Below are 15,738 nucleotides of genomic sequence, written 5' to 3' on the forward strand. Positions count from 1 at the left end.
AGAGGGGATGATTTGTGGCTTTTGCTAATTTCCATGTTGTAAATACTGCTAACATAGCTTATACCAAGCTATAGATGTAACATCAACCAGCTCACAAAACTGAAATGTTAGCATTTAGTTCTCATGAGCTAGCTTCAGTGTGCCACTAAATCCGTCCCTATTGATGTTGAGATCTGAGTTTTTCTTTTTATTTTTTATATCCTTAAGACTGTATCACAGTGTTTTTATCCATCACCCTATTGATGGACGTCTAGAGTATGTCTAGGCCTTCACTGTTACAAAATGGTGCTACAGTAAACATTCTTCTGCATAGCCCTTGTGTGCAGAAGGTATGTTTACTAGATGTGGAAACACTGTTCTCTGAAGTAGTTGCCCAGTTCACCCACTTCACAAGCAGTATGTGAGAGATCCCATTTCCCCACAACCTTGGCAATACTTGGTCTTGTCAGACTTGCTTTTGCCCATCTAAAGGTTATAATTCCATTTGTTTATTTATTTAATTCTATTTATTTTTTATTTATTATTTTTTTTGAGACAGTCTCTCACTCTGTCGCCCAGGCTGGAATGCAGTGGTATGATCTCGGCTCACTGCAGGCTCCACCTCACAGGTTCATGCCATTCTCCTGCCTCAGCCTCCTGAGTAGCTGAGACTACAGGCACCCGCCACCACACCCAGCTACTTTTTTGTATTTTTAGTAGAGACAGGGTTTCACCGTGTTAGCCAGGATGGTCTCGATCTCCTGACCTCGTGATCCACCCGCCTCAGCCTCCCAAAGTGCTGGGATTACAGGCATGAGCCACTAAGCCTGGCCAATTCCATTGATTTTTTAACATAGTTGTCCCTCACCGTGAGATCCAGTAACTATTCATAATTACCTATACGTTTATAATTTCATTTTCCCCCATTTAATTCCAGTATTTATCTGTCTCTAGTTGATTGTAATGAATACAAGAGGCTGTTGTGGAGTATCAATGCCAGACCCCAAATAAAGACAACATGGCTACGTAGCTTCTCTCTGAATTTAAGAGAAATGTATAGCTTTAATTTGGGAATTTAGAAATAGAAGCTAAGGTGTGTGTAAGACTACATTGGTTATTATAGCCTTTACCTGCAAGCAACAAAGAACCACAGTAACCGTGACTTAAACAAGTGTGATGGGTGTTTATTTCAAGCAATAAGAAGTCAGAAGCTAGTAAAGGAGGCAGTGGTGCCATCCTGGACCCAGGCTCCTGCCATCCTTCTCTGCCACCCTTAGCTGTAGGCTGTAATTCTCATGCTCCTCATCTCACGCTTGCAAGATGGCTGCCGCAGCTCTAGGCTTCATATCAGCACTCAAGGCAGAAGGAGCAGTGCTTGAGTAGAAACACAACAGCGTTCACGTAAATACCTAGAAGCCTTTTGTCAGCATCACTAACCAGACCTGTGTCCCAGGCCACCTGATGTATTAGGCAAGTATTTAATGAGATATATTTTTTCTCATCCTCTGAACAAAATTGTATTCTGTTAGGATGGGAAACAGGAAGACGGGAATTATCTGCAACAAGAGTTATTTGGAATGCGGTTTTTCATAGTAGCATCAAATTGAGTGAATACTGGGAAATTATTCAGAGACATATACCATCCAAACCAAGAACAACCACCACAGAACACACAGTCGTCACATTCCATTGCTCTATAGGCTGCTGTTTTGTTATTTTACATTATCTATTAGATATCTAAATTTCACTTCTCTTTGTTCCTTTTTGCCAATTCAAAAAGAATTTAAAGTGTTAGAATGGACAAATACTAATGAGGCACATGTTATCTAATGATGAGTTTTCAGGCATTCCTTGTGCCATGAACATGAAGAAAACAGAATCATTATAGGCTCTAGGGTGCGGTAGAGATGCACATGGGACTAAAACAACTTGCATTGGTCATTTACTGTTTTGTTTGTAGGACAAGTCTCTTTTAATGTCTCATATTATTGACATAACTCATGAATTCTTTTTTCCAGAGTTGATGACACTTAATATGTGCAGGCAGGACCGAAAAAAGGTGTGGTGCCTTCCAGCTCACAAATCAAAGGTGAGTCATGAGAATGCTGTCCATTAAACAGGAAGGAGGAGAATTGGATATGGAAGTAGGACATGCATTAGATTCCACAGCAATTAGGCTTTTCTATAAAAGAAGCATCTGCTTTTGGAACTTGAAAGTAGAATAAAAGAGGAGCATTTAAAGGAGTTCTTGAAGAAGGCACACCAGGGTACTTGACTAATGGTAGTTAGCTAACGAATACCTCCTGTAATAAAACCTGAACTGTGGAAGGGAATCATTGATCAACTTCCTAGGAACACCCTGTCACTGTACTGTACCTGCAGTGTATCAGCATTCGGACACAAAGAGAGTGGGTGTGCAGGTGTGTGTCTGTGTCATTTGGTTATATTCATTTACTGCAGTTTCCATTTTATACATTATTCTACTATAGGTCAGAGAAGCAAAGAGTCATCTACTATCAGGGGCTTGTTTTACATTTTACATGCCCAGTGGAAGGATTTCCCTTCTAACTTTGCTAGATTCTAAGCCTGAAATGAGAGGAAAAAAACACTTGAACTATCGTTTAAGTTCCATATCCAAGTCTGATCTATTCCATAGGAGTTTTTAAAAAGAAGACAATGTAACTCTATATCCTGAAGCAGCATGGCAGCAAATCAAGGAACAAAACTTAAATCTACTGTCCCTCTTTTTCCCACTGCTCTCTACCTTGTAGGGTAACAGAGAAACTTTGATGGGATGTTCAACTTCAGTAATTTTGACTCCTTTTATTAGGAAATAATATTTTCCTTATAATATATAACTGAAGTATTTTCTCCATTGTGATTTTCCTTATGTCTGAGGACACAGAGATCCTTGGAAGTCAGGCAGAGATGAGTTCAAATCCTGACCCTGCCACTTAGTAGCTGTGCAACCCTGACTGCATTACTCAGCCTTGGCAAATCTCCATATCTTAACCTGAAAATGGGGATAATACTTTATGTGTTTTGCAGAGTTTGTTGTGAACATTGAGTGAAATTAGGTAAAGTGCCTAGCACCATGCCTGGAATTACTGAGTGTTTAAATGCAAACTGCAGATTAGTAGGATTTGATCTGTGACTTAACTTCATATACTTTTTTAGGAAAGCATGTATTTTGTCACATAAGGCAAGTACTTGATTATTAACAAGAATGGTCTTCCTCAACATTGTGGAAGCAGTGCACACCTCAACAACTGTGCACTGCCTTCACGTTTGTGCACATGTACTTATGGAAGGGAGCTAGACACTCTCACCTTCATCAAGTTGCTGTGCAGGTGAAATGATAGTTAGAATTTCATACCTGACACATGGGGGACTTAGCAGATGTTAGCTCCCTTCCACTGTGTCCCCTACTTTCCGAATCACTCTGTACTTCCATAAGTGTATCTTTTCTCTTAGAAGGGCCATCGAGAGGTAGGGGCAGAGGAATGATTCTGGGGCCAGGGATCTTCCTCCAGGGCCCTTGAAGTCAGACTCTTACCTTGTTTTGGATGATCACTAAGCTATCTGGATTAACCCAGCTAAGAGATACAATGGCTCTCTCCATTTCACAGATTAACAGGACCAGAAAATCAATATGAAGAAAGCATTTACTGAGTGTCATCACCAAGATGGCAAAATAGAAGGCAACCTGCTCATATCCCCCAACTACAATATGGGTACAAGAATTTTTGTACCCATCTACAGTTGAAAGTTCATCAGTGGGAGCCTCAGGATTCAGGTAGGAGTTTGTGAAACCCTCAGAGGGCCCAAGACCTAGGAGGGTTGTTTTGAAAGTACAGACCAACACCCAGGTCAGCTGATCTGGTGAGCTTGCTTCCAGGTTCATGCCTGGAAATGGCCAAGAAACTTTCTGCATGGATAGGATCATTCCCCAACTACAGGAGGAGGGGCAAGAACTGAGACTGGGACCTCTTGGGATCTGCTGTTGGCTACAGCCCTGTTTGGCCTTGAGCTTGCAACCAGAACTATCTGCCAAGGAGTCTAGAAGGAATTGTGCATACTAGTGCCTTGGCAGAAAGACTCATTTGCCCACTGACATCAGTCTCAGCAGTGAACCTGGAAGTGGCCCTGTGGCTCTGCTCCAGCCTTTCTCAGCTGATGTCTCAGTTCAGAGGTGCTCATGTAAGGACCCAGAAGGAGACTTGCCCATATCCCACAACCCAAAAGCCTGACTGTCCCCAACACACTTGCCAACCTCTATCTCATAGCACATCCCAAGTAGACTCAGTCTCAGCTGCACCCTGCCCTCTGCAGCAACCAGGGAACTATCCTATTTGTGCTGAGACCTGCTGGGAGATGTGTACTTGTCTGGCCCAACAAGACGGGCTCTTTAGCTTCCATCCTTTAGCAGATCCCAAGGAGACCCAGACTCAGCTCCAGCCCCTCCTACTGTAGACAAGAAACTATCTTATTTGTGAGACACTTGCTAGGTGATATAAACTCCTCTGAGCTGAGACTGGGCTCTCCAGTCTCTCATAGCAGATTCCACGGGGCCCAGTCTCAGCTCTAGCCCCTACTGCTGCAGTCTAGGAACTACCCAACTCATACCAGCTGGGTGATGCGTGTTCATCTGAGACAATGAGATAGGCCCACCAGCTGCTTCTCACAGTAGTTCCTGAAGTGGTCCAGTCTCAACTCCATCTCCTCTTGCTGCAGTTGAGAACTGCAGAGATCTGGTAGGAGACACACTTGTCTGGGCCACAAGGACGGTTTTCTGGACTTGGGTCCCTCAGTCCAGTATCTGCCTGGGGTCTTCCCTAAGTCCATCTGGGCTGGAAAGCCATGTCAACCTCAGAGTCCTCATGAAACTCATGGCTAGCCTGAACTTGGAGTGTCCTCTAGTGCTGAGATGGCTGCAGTGATCACAGGCTCAGGGAACACAACAGTCAGTCAGGTTAGAATCCAGAAGACCCTCTGAAGGACAGGCACAAACAAAGCCAGAATGCAAAGACTAAAATAAATACCTAATTCCTAAATATGCAGACATTGTTGTACTTCTACAAGCATCAGAAACATTCAGGGAAATATGACCTCACAAATGAGTTAAACAAGATGCCAGAGACCAACGCTACAGTGATAGAGATGTGTGATCTCTCAAATAATTCAAAATAGCTGCTTTAAGGAGACTCAATGAAATTCCAGAAAACAGAAAATCAATTCAGAAATGTATCAGAAAAATTTAATAGAGACATTGAAAAATTTTAAAAAACTAAACAAAAAATCCTGGAGCCGAAAAATACAATAAATGAAACGAAAAATGCAATATAGAGCATCAATAGCAGAATTAATCAGTGAGAGATTATTTTAATATACTCAGAGAAGAAAAAAGAAAAAGGAATACAAAGAATGAACAAAGCTTACAGTATCTATGAGACAACATCAAAAAATAAAATATTCACTATTGGAATTAAAGTAAGAACTTAGAAAGACAAAGGGGTAGAAAGCTTATTCAAAATAATAACAGAAAGCTTTCCAACCCTGGAGAAAGATACAAATACCCAAGCCAGGAAGAGCAAAGATCACCAATCAGATTCAACCCAAATAAGAATATCCCAAGACATATTACATTGAACTTGCAAAAATGAAAGACAAAGAGAGGATTCTAAAAGGAGCAAAAGAAAAGAGGCAAATAACATGTAAGGGAGATCCAGTACTCCTGGCATCAGACTTCTCAGCAGAAACTTTTCAGGCCAGGAGGGAGACGATAATATTGAGAGTGTTGTAGGAAAAAAAATCACCAACCAAGAATACTGTATCAAGAAAAGTTCTTCAGAAATGGAGAGACAAAGACTGTCCCAGACAGACTTTATATTTATAGCAACCAGAACTATCCCACAAAAAATGCTAAAGGAAATTCTTCAAACTGAAAGAAAAGGACTCTAATGTAATTATTATAGTAATATTGCAATTGTGATAATTAAACCACTTATATCTTTGGTCAGAAGACTAAAAGCCAAAACTATTAAAATAATAATGAAAATAACTTGTTAAGAGACAGGCAATAAAAAAGGGTAATTGGTGACATCAAAAATTGTAAATGTGGAGGAAGAAGGGAGTTAATCTGTTTGGGATTTTTGTTTTTGTCTTTGCTTTTTTATGATCAAAATTAAGTTGGTATCAGTTTAAAATACCTGTTATAACTATAGAATGTGTTTTGTAAGCTTAATGGTAACTACAAAGCTAAAACCTATAACAGATAGACTAAAAATAAAAAGTAACAAATTAAAACATACTACTAGAGAAAAATCACTTAACTGCAAAGAAAGACAAAGAAAGGAAGAGAGGAGTTACATAAAACTAGTAAACAAGTAACAAAATGGCAGCAGTGAGGCCTTATCTATCAATAGTAACACTGAATGTAAATGGACTAAATTCTCCAATTAAAAAAACAAAGAGTAGCACATGGATTAAAAAACAAGACCCAACAATATGCTGTCTACAAGAAACTCACTTCACCTGTAAAGATACACATGGAGAATGGCGGGAACCCGGGAGGCGGAGCTTGCAGTGAGCCGAGATCGCGCCACTGCACTCCAGCCTGGGCAACAGCGTGAGACTCCGTCTCAAAAAAAAAAAAAAAAAAAAAGATACACATAGACTGAAAGTGAAGGGATAGAAAGATGATATCCCATGCAATGGAAACCGTAAAAGAACAGGAGTAACTATATAAGCTAAAATAGACTTTAAAAACTGTGAAAAGAGATAAATAAGGTTATTATATAATGATTAAGAGGTCAATTCAGCTAGAGGATGTAACAAGAGTAAATATATATCCACCCAACACCAGAACACCCACATATGCAAAGCAAATATTAATAGAGCTAAAAGGAGAGATAAACTGTAGTGCACCAGTAAGAGGGGATTTCAACATCCTACTTTTGACAATGGAAAGATCATCCAGGCAGAAAATTAACAAAGAAAAATCAGAGTGAAACTGTACACCAAATGGACCTAATAGACATTTACAGAATATTTCACCCAACTTCTACAGAATACACATTCTTCATCAGCACATGGAACATTCTCCAGGACAGACTATATGTTGGGCCATGAAACAAGTCTCAACAAATACAAAAAAGTGGAAATTATATCAAGTATCTTTTCTGACCACAATAAATAAAATGAAGAATGTTAAAAACTGTACAAATACATGGAAATTAAACAGCATGCTTCCAGACAACCAATTGGTCAGTGAAGAAACTAAGAAGGAAATTTAGAAATTTCTTAAAAAAATAAAAATGGAAACAAACATACAAGAATCTATAGGATACAGAAAAACTAGTACTAATGTGGAATTTTATAGCAGTAAATATCCATATTATTAAAAAGAGACTCAAAATAAACAACCTAACTATGCACATCCAGCAACTAGAAAAGCAAGAACAAACCAAACCCAAATTTAGTAAAAGGAAATAAATAATAAAGATCAGAGCAGAAATAAATGAAATGAGACTAAAAAAAATTACAAAAGATCAACAAAAAGTTGGTTTCTTGAAAAGATAAACAAAATTGATAAACCTTTAGCTAGACTAAGATAAAAATAAAGAAGACCCAAACAAATAAAATCAGAGACAAAAAAGGAAACATTACAACTAATACCACAGAAATACAAAGAATCATTAGACTACCATGAACAACTATACACAAACTGAAATATCTAGAAGAAATGGATAAACTCCTGAACACATACTCTACCATGATTGAACCATGAAGAAATAGAAAATCTAAACAGACCAATGACAAGTCATGAGATCAAAGCTACAATAAAAAGTCTCCCCTCAAAACTTGGGACCTGCCAGATTCACTTCTGAATTCTAGCAAACACTTAAGGAAGACCTAATACCAATTCTACTCAAATTATTTTAAATAAGTGAAGAGGAGAGAAACTCATTCTACCAGGCCAGCATTATCCTGATACCAAAACCAGACAAACACACTACCAAAAACAAAAAAGAAAAGAAAAAACTAATTGTGGGCCAATATCCCTGATGAACATACATGTAAAAATCCTCCACAAAATACTAGCAAACAGAATTCAAAAACATTAAAAAGATCTTTCACCATGATCAAGTGCATTCATCTCAGGGATGCAAGGATGGTTCAACATATGCAAATCAATAAATATGATACATCACATCAACAGAACAAAGGACAAAAACCATGTGATTATTTCAATGAATGTTGAAAAAACATTCAGTTAAATTCAATGTCCCTTCATGAAAAAAAGCCCTCAACAAACTTGGTATAAAAAGAACATACCTCAGGCTAGGCACAGTGGCTCAGGCCTGTAATTCCAGCATTTTGGGAGGGTGAGACAGGTGGATCACTTGAAGTCAGGAGTTCAAGACCACCCTGGCCAATGTGGTGAAACCCTGTGATATGGTTTGGCTGTGTAACCCACCCAAATCTCAACTTGAATTGTATCTCCCAGAATTCCCACATGTTGTGAGAGAGACCCAGTAAGAGGTAACTGCGTCATGGGGGCCGTCTTTCCTGTCCTATTCTGATGATAGTGAGTAAGTCTTGTGAGATCTGATGGGTTTATTAGGGGTTTCTGCTTCCTTCTTATTTTTCTCTTGCCACCACCACGTAAGAAGTGCCTTTCACCTCCTGCCATGATTCTGAGGCCTCCCAAGCCATGTGAAACTTAAGTCCAATTAAACCTCTGTTTGTTCCCAGTTTTGGGTATGTCTTTATCCGCAGCATGAAAACGAACTAATACAGTAAATTGGTACCAGTAGAGTAGGGCATTGCTGAAAAGATACCTGAAAATGTGGAAGTGACTTTGGAACTGGGTAACAGGCAGAGGTTAGAACAGTTTGGAGAACTCAGAATAAGACAGGAAAATGTGGAAAAGTTTGGAGCCTCCTAGAAGCTTTGACAAAAATGCTGATAGTGATATGAACAATAAGGTGCAGGCAAAGGTGGTCTCAGATGGAGATGAGGAACTTGTTGGGAACTGGAGCAAAGGTGACTCTTGTTATGTTTTAGCAAAGAGACTGGTGGCATTTTGCCCCTGGTCCTGGAGAGTTGTGGAAATTTTGAACTTGAGAGAGATGATTTAGGGTATCTGGTGGAAGAAATTTCTAAGCAGCAAAGCATTCAAAAATGTGACTTGGGTGCTGTTAAAAAGCATTCCATCTTAAAAGGGAAACACAGCATAAAAGTTCAGAAAATTTACAGCCTGATGATGTAGTAGAAAAGATAAAACAATTTTTTGAGGAGAAATTCAAGCTGGCTGCAGAAATTTGCATAAATAGCAAGGAGCCTCATATTAATCCCCAAGACCATGGGTAAAGTGTCTCTCCAGGCCATGTCAGAGACCATCACAGCAGCTGTTCCCATCACAGGCCTGGAGGCCCAGGAGGAAAAAGTGGTTTTGTGGGCCAGACCCAGGGGGGGTACCCATGCTGGTGCCCTGTGTCCCAGCCACTCCAGCCGTGGCTGAAAGGGGCCAACAAAGAGCACAGGCTGTGGCTTCAGAGGGTTGAAACCCCAAGCCTTGGTAGCTTCTGCATGGTGTTGAGCTTGTGGGTACACAGAATGGAGGTTTGGGAACCTTGGCCTAGATTTCAGAAGATGAATGGAAATGGCTGGATGTCCAGGCAAAAGTTTGCTGCAGGGGTGGAGCCCTCATGCAGAACCTTTGCTAGGATGGTGTGGAAGGGAAATGTGGGGTCAGAGCCCCCACATAGAATCCCTACTAGGGCACTGCCTACTGGAGCTATGAGAAGAGAGCCACTGTACTCCAGATCTCAGAATGGTAGATCCACCAACAGCTTGCACCGTGCACCTGGAAAAGCTGCAGACACTCAATGTCAGCCCATGAAAGCAGCCAGGAGGGAGGTTGTACCCTGCAAATCCACAGGGGTGGAGCTGCCCAAGACCATGGAAATCTACCTGTTACATCAGCGTGACCTGGATGTGAGACCTGGAGTTAAAGGAGATCATTTTGAAGCTTTAAAATTTGACTGCCCCACTGCATTTTGGACTTGCATGGGACCTGTAATCATTTGTTTTGGTCAGTTTCTCCCAATTGGAATGGCTGTATTTACCCAATACCTGTACCTACATTGTATCTAGGAAGTAACTACCTTGTTTTTGATTTTACAGGCTCACAGGCAGGAGGGACTAGCCTTGTTTTAGATGAGACTTTGGACTGTGGACTTTTGGGTTAATGCTGAAATGAGTTAAGACTTTGGGGGACTGTTGGGAAGGCATGATTGGTTTTGAAATGTGAGGACATGAGATTTGGAGGAGCCAGAGGCAGAATGATGTGGTTTGGCTGTGTCCTCACCCAAATCTCAACTTGAATTGTATCTCCCAGAATTCTCATGTGTTGTGGGAGGGACCCAGTGGGAGGTAACTGAATCATGGGGGCTGGTCTTTCCCATGCTATTCTTATGATAGTGAATAAGTCTCATGAGATCTGATGGGTTTATCAGGGGTTTCTGTTTTTGCTTCTTCCCCAGTTTTCTCTTGCTGCTGCCATGTAAGAAGTGCCTTTTGCCTCCTGCCACGATTCTGAGGCCTCCCCAGCCATGTGGAACTGTAAGTCCAATTAAATCTCTTCTTGTTGCCAGTTTTGGGTATGTCTTTTATCAGCAGCGCGAAAATGAACTAATACAGTAAAAGAGAACCCTAATACAACTTGTCTCTACGAAAACAACACAAAAAAAAGAGCGAGGGATGGTGGTGCCCATCTGTAGTCCCAGATACTTGGGTGGCTGAGGCAGGAGAATTGCTTGAACCTGGGAGGTGGAGGTTGCAGTGAGCCGAGATCACACCACTGCACTCCCAGCCTGGGTAGCAGAGCAAGACTCCATCTTAAAAAATAAAAGAAACAGAAAAAGAAGAAATAAAGAAATAAAGAAAGAAAGAAGGAAAGAAGGAAAGAGAAAGAAAGAGAAAGAAAGGGAAAGAGAGAGAGGAAGGAAAGGAAAGACAGGAAAGACAGGAAGGAAAGGAAATACCTCAGCGTGATAAGGGCTGCTGCATATAAGAATCCTACAGCTAATATTAAATGGGAAAGTGGAAAGCCTTTGCACTAAGAACTAGAATAAGACAAGGATGCCCACTTTCACTGCTTTTATTCAACACAGTACTAGCCAAAGCAATTAGTCAAGAGAAGGAAATAAAGGGCATGCAGATTAGAGAGGAAGAAGTTGAATTATCCTTGTTTTCAAACAACTTGATCTTATATTTAGGAAAACCTAGAGTCCACCAAAAAAACCTATTAGAGGTGACAAATTCAGCAAAGTTGCAGGATATAAAATCAACATACAAAAATCAGTAAAATTTCTGTATACCAGCAGCCAACAATCTGCAAAAGAAACCAATAAAGTAATCTTACAACATCTACAAATAAAATACCTAGGAATAAATTTAGGAGGTAGAAGACTTCGACAAGGAAAACTACAAAACATCCATTAAAGAAGTTGAGGAGGATAAAAAGAAAGGGAAAGACATCCCATGTTCACTTTTCAGAAGAATTAATATTGTTAAAATGACAATACTACCCAAAGCAATATATAGATTTGATGCAATTCCTATAAAAATACCAATGACAATTCTTCACAGAAATAGAAAAAAAATCCTAAAATAAATATGAAACCACAAAAGATCCCAAATATCCAAAGCAATCCTGAGCAAAAAGAACAAAACTGGAGGCATCACTTTACCTGACAGGTCGGACACAGTGGCTCACTCCTGTATTCCCAGCACTTTTGGGAGGCCTAGGTGGGTGGATTGATTTAAGCCAGGAGTTTGAGACCAGTCTGGCAAACATGGCGAAACCCTGTCTCTACTAAAAATACAAAAATTAGCTGGGCATGGTGGTGGGCCCCTGTAATCCCAGCTACTCGGGAGGCTGAGGCAGGAGAATCACTTGAACCCGGGAGGCAGAGGTTGCAGTGAGTTGAGATTGCATCACTGCAGTCTAGCCTGGGCATCAGAGAGTGACCCTGTCTCAAAACACAAACAGACAAACAAATTATACTACAGAGCTATAGTAGCCAAAAAAGCATGGTGCTGGTATAAAAACAGACACATGTAGACCAACGAAACAGAATGAAGAACTCAGAAATAAGTCTGTGTACTTAAAGCCAACTCATTTTCAACAAAGGAACCAAGAACACATATTGGGGGGAAAAAGTCTCCTTAATAAATGATGCTGGGAAAACTGTGTATCTGTATGCAGAAAAATAAAATGAGATCCCCATCTTTCATCATATACAAGTATCAACCAAAAATGAATTCAAGACTTCAATGTAAGACCTGAAACTATGAATCTGCTAGAAGAAAACACTGAAGAAATGCTACAGGATATTGGTTTGGGCAAATATTTTTGGGGGTAGGACCTCGAAAGCATAGGAAGTCAAAGCAAAAATAGAAAAATAGAAAAATGGGATTACATCAAGCTAAGAAGCTTCTAGACAGCAAAGGAAGCAACAAAGTGTAGAGACAGCCTTCAGAATGGAAGAACATATCTGCAAACTATTCATCTAACAATGAATCAAATAGAATATGTAAGAAACGTAAACAATTCAATAGCAAAATAACAAATAATCTGATTTTTTTAATGTTCAAAAGACCTGGGTAAACATTTCTCGAAAGAAGACATACAAATGGCCACAGGTAGATTAGAAATGCTCAACATCAGTAATCATCAGAGAAATGCAAATCAAAACCACAATGAGATATCAACTCACTTCAGTTAGAATATCTATTATCAAAAAGAGAAAAAAATAACAAATGCTGGCAAGGATGCAAAGAGGAACCCTATTATAGTGTTGGTGGGAATGTAAGGTACAATAACCACTACGAAAACAGTATGGAGACTTCTCAAAAAACTGAAAACTACCCTATGATCCAGCAATCTCACTGCTGGGTATATATCCAAAAGAAGTCAATATATCGAAGAGGTGTCTGTACTCCAATGTTTACTGTAGAACTATTCACAATAGCCAAGATTATGGAATCAACCTGTGTCCGTCAATAGATGAATGGATAAAGAAAATGTGGTATATATTCACAATGAAATATTATCCCCACAAACATAATGAAATCCTGTCATTTGTAGCAACATGGATGGAACTACATGTTATTGGGCACCAGTGTCACATATTTGCATTTATGTGTGTGAGTTTAAAAAGTGGATCTCCTGGAAGTGGACAGTAGAATGGTGTTTATCAGAGGAGAGGCAGGGAGCGGGGGCAGGAGGAATGAAGAGAAGTTGGTTAACGGGTACAAAAATAAAATTAGAAGGAAGAAGTTCCAGTATTCAACAGTACAGTAAGAAAATTATAGTTAACAATAATTTATTGTATCAAAATAGCTAGAAGAACTATAATGTTCCCAACACAAAAAGATAAGTGTTTAAGATGACAGATATCCCAATTAACCTGATTTGATCATTATACATTGTACACATGTCAAAATATCTCACATACCCCAAAAATATGTACAACTATGATACATCAATTAAAAATACAAAAAAAGGAGGGGGCAGGCACGGTGGCTCATGCCTGAAGTCCCAGCACTTTGGAAGGCCAAGGCAGGAGGATTGCTTGAGTCCAGGAGTTGAGACCAGCCTGGGCAACATAGTAAGACTCCATCTCTCCAAATTTTTAAAAAATAATTCTCCAGGTGTGGTGGTACACACTTGTAGTCCCAACTACTTGGGAGACTGAGGTGGGAGGATCATTTGAGGCTGGGAGGTCAAGGCTACAGTGAGCTGTGATTGCACTGCTGCACTCCAATTTGGGCACCAGAACAAGGCTCTGTCTCTAAAAAAATCACACAAAAAAGAGAAGACATAACTTACTGCCAAAGTGAGAAAGACACTGGGATAAATTCAGATTGAGACCTATAGTTCCTAGTTCAGGCAACACTTGAAGACAGAAGGGGCCTATCATAACATGGACTTGGGAGTTGTATGGTTTTTTCCTCTGGCTAACCTAAGCATTGGCTTAGAGGTTTTCAGAGTAGGGGAAGACAGAGAATACTTCTCTGAAAGACTCCCTTCATTTTCCTCCTACAGAGAGGGTTTCCTTCAGGTTCACATTTGTTATGTCGTTGGCTCTGACCATGGTGCTGAATCCTCTGAACTTGAAAACGGAACTCCTACAAAGGTAATAGATTCAAACTCCTAGTTGTGAGATGTGCTAGAAGTGATATGGGGAAGTACAGCACCCCTCCTCTCTTCTGTACTTCTACCAACCTTATCTGCTCCCTTGAGCTCCTTTTGAGGTATAAAATGTAGGGGAAATTTCTGGCTAAAACGTATAGATTCGGATGCTCCCGGTTCCTGAACGCCATCTACATATGAGTAGTTCTTTGAATTGTCAGAAAACAACCTGGCCCCAAAGTAAACTCAAGGCAGGCCAAGCGCAATATTTTTCCCATTTATGGGGAATGATAAGAGGTATGTCACTGTTCCTAAGATAACCACAAGGGCCTCTGCTCAGTGTGGGTGTTCCTGACTCCAGTGGAGTCAGCAGCAGTGGGCTGCTTCGTTGCTGACATTCAGCAAATGTGTGTTTATATAAAGCTCTGTCACAGGTTAATCCTCCAGAATCCCAGAGTCTGCAGGGAATGGTACTTTCCATGCCAATTTGATTAAACACAGAGAGTACCTATATTATACTAGGCATATGCTGGCAATATGGACCCTGAATCAAGAAGTTTATAGTCTACTTGGTGAGAAAAATATGCATATGAGTGATGCAAAGCAGAATGCACTCTGTGTGTTACCAGAGATCCCATGTGTTAGACTGATAGTGACAGGACAGTGGTCTATTCTGATCTGGAACCTGACCAGAGACAGTCCTCAGAGTACTGAGCTGTGAACTCGACCTTCCCCTCACCTTCCATCTCAAGCTAGGGGCGGACATATCTGAGTTGGTGGAGTCTGGTCAACTACAAACCTGTTTTTAGAGATGAATTCTGTGCTATGAGACTCTGGTCATCAATCATGGAACTCCTGCTTTCTGGGAGCTTGTGTGGATTGTTTATTCTTCCAAGGACTGCTAACCAGTGAGAAGACAAGACAGGCTGGGGCAGAAAGTGTTTAATCTGCTCCACAGACACACACTGCAGCTCCATCCTATCAGCATCTGCAAACACAAGGCAGAGAGATTAGTGTGTGGACGCGGCACAAACAAAGGGATGCACAGGGATTGGTTTAGGAGGGAGACGCCACAAGATGGGACTTTTCTCTAGGGGACCTGGGAGAGGGTCGAGCAACAGGAACAGAGGGTCTTGCCTCTCATTCAGCATCAAGAGTCCTGCATCCCTCCTGGGATCCCTGTCTCAGAACTTAAGGACTTCAGAGAGAAGGTGTGGTATGTTGAGCTAGACATCAACTTTGTCTAGAACAGCGTGGGTTTTTAGTAGCATAGAAGGGTGGCACTTGCAATCAGTTTAGCTGCTTAAGCCCGTATCTTGAGCTGAGAAAAGCCTGAGGAGCAGAGTTCTGGGCACAGTACAGGAAACCTCCCCCAACCCCTCAGTGCCTAGAGAGTACCTGGAGCAGGGTAGGTGCTCAATAAATTTTTACTGAACTGAATTCTTGCTGAGCTACTAAAGTAGAGGCGAACAGCTGCTTCTAAGGGCTGATACTATGCTCCAGAAAGCAGAGGAGTGCGTCACGTGTCTGGTCTTTTGGACTCACAGTAGACC

At 40.7% G+C, this 15,738-nt stretch overlaps 1 long non-coding RNA gene across 3 annotated transcripts in view; it reads left to right on the forward strand.

Annotated features, from left to right (window-relative positions):
• Positions 1-10,664, forward strand: part of LOC135970237 (uncharacterized) — a 149,926-nt gene extending 139,262 nt beyond the window's left edge. For all 3 annotated transcript variants that reach the window (XR_010585839.1, XR_012432860.1, XR_012432861.1), the window contains 3 exons: positions 1,998-2,068; positions 3,609-3,775; positions 10,530-10,664. This is a non-coding gene — a long non-coding RNA (uncharacterized lncRNA). The remainder of the gene's footprint in view (positions 1-1,997; positions 2,069-3,608; positions 3,776-10,529) is intronic.
• The last annotated feature ends 5,074 nt before the right edge of the window (positions 10,665-15,738 follow it).

Source organism: Macaca fascicularis, chromosome 3 (genome assembly GCF_037993035.2).
Source record: "Macaca fascicularis isolate 582-1 chromosome 3, T2T-MFA8v1.1".
Lineage (NCBI taxonomy): Eukaryota > Metazoa > Chordata > Mammalia > Primates > Cercopithecidae > Macaca > Macaca fascicularis.